This window comes from Wasmannia auropunctata, unplaced genomic scaffold (assembly GCF_000956235.1).
Source record: "Wasmannia auropunctata unplaced genomic scaffold, wasmannia.A_1.0 LD336859.1, whole genome shotgun sequence".
Lineage (NCBI taxonomy): Eukaryota > Metazoa > Arthropoda > Insecta > Hymenoptera > Formicidae > Wasmannia > Wasmannia auropunctata.
In genome coordinates, this window is record NW_012026031.1 from 1 (window position 1) to 434 (window position 434).

At 36.9% G+C, this 434-nt stretch overlaps 1 long non-coding RNA gene across 1 annotated transcript; it reads left to right on the top strand.

Moving 5' to 3' along the window:
- Positions 1-382, top strand: LOC105451275. The gene is made up of 3 exons (XR_974594.1): positions 1-64; positions 141-288; positions 372-382. It is a non-coding gene; the product is annotated as an uncharacterized LOC105451275 (long non-coding RNA).
- The last annotated feature ends 52 nt before the right edge of the window (positions 383-434 follow it).

Consider the following 434-nt stretch of genomic DNA (forward strand, 5'->3'; position numbering starts at 1 on the left):
TTACTTAGCACCACTATTTTAGTAGGTGGTGCGTTAGGCTGTTTACTGGATAACATCATCCCAGGTATTATTGATAGAAGTAATTAATAATGACGGGATGTTCTTAATAATTTAATTGCCATATAATTTATGAATTTAAGGTAACGCAAAAGACCGTGGATTGGAAGCTTGGGCGAAGGAAATGGAGCTGCCCGATCGCGCGACTGACAAGAAAACCGACGAAGTGTCTGATGTTGAGTACACCTGGAATACCTTCGATTTACCGTTCGGAATGAGTCTGTTGAGAAGGTATTAACATATAGTCTTTTAGCATATAGCTTTTTATCTAAACGTATGTGACAATTAAATATTTATAAATTAATATTTTTCAGGTGGAAATGGATCGTATAACTTCGTATAATGTATGACTGAGTCGACAAGGCACACAGGGGATA